The sequence below is a fragment of the Seriola lalandi genome, unplaced genomic scaffold, assembly GCF_002814215.2.
Source record: "Seriola lalandi dorsalis isolate HSWRI2012SDOR001 ecotype SW California unplaced genomic scaffold, Sedor1 jcf7180002054963, whole genome shotgun sequence".
Classification (NCBI taxonomy): domain Eukaryota; kingdom Metazoa; phylum Chordata; class Actinopteri; order Carangiformes; family Carangidae; genus Seriola; species Seriola lalandi.
The window spans coordinates 726,938-727,433 of record NW_019525514.1 but is presented as its reverse complement, the minus strand read 5'-3'; the positions used below and the strand labels follow the sequence as shown (position 1 = coordinate 727,433).

The window sequence follows — 496 nt, the reverse complement described above, 5'->3', positions numbered from 1 at the left end:
TCAGCTGATCAGATGTAAGCTGTAACTGACAGTAAGACTCAGGTTATTCTAGAAAAGAACTAGTTTGTACGACCTGTTGTTGGACCACGTCTGAAATCAAAGAGTTTCTGTCTGTTGTGAACGTCCTCACAGGAAGGTGGAGGTAAAACTCTGTCCGTCATAGAGAGGGGGGAGACGTGATGTGGTTTAAACATGGAGATAACTTCTCCATGTTCACACAGTCTCTCCTGGAAGAAATTCATAGAGTTGACCTCAGTTGTTCAAATGAAAAGTGACAGAAACAGTTTGTGTGAAGAGAGAAGTTCAAACCCCGCCCACTTCCTCACCTGCACACAGCTGACCAATCACTGCCTTGCTTCAGGGCACGTCAGCAGTGTTCAGTGAGGGAGGGAGAGCTATATGGAGGGTTGGTGAGAGCTGTTGGGACTAAACCAAACTGACTGAAGCCAAACACTGAGCTGAAAGCTACAAGCAGCTGCAGACTGAGCTGTTGATT

At 46.4% G+C, this 496-nt stretch overlaps 1 protein-coding gene and 1 long non-coding RNA gene across 2 annotated transcripts in view; one reads left to right on the top strand and one right to left on the bottom strand.

Moving 5' to 3' along the window:
• Positions 1-496, bottom strand: part of LOC147817415 (uncharacterized) — a 10,699-nt gene that overhangs the window by 1,345 nt on the left and 8,858 nt on the right. The window lies entirely within an intron of this gene.
• LOC111646063 (protein NLRC3-like) overlaps positions 1-496 on the top strand; it is a gene marked incomplete at its 3' end in the record, with an annotated part of 7,880 nt that overhangs the window by 986 nt on the left and 6,398 nt on the right. The gene's annotated exons all lie outside the window — the stretch shown is intronic.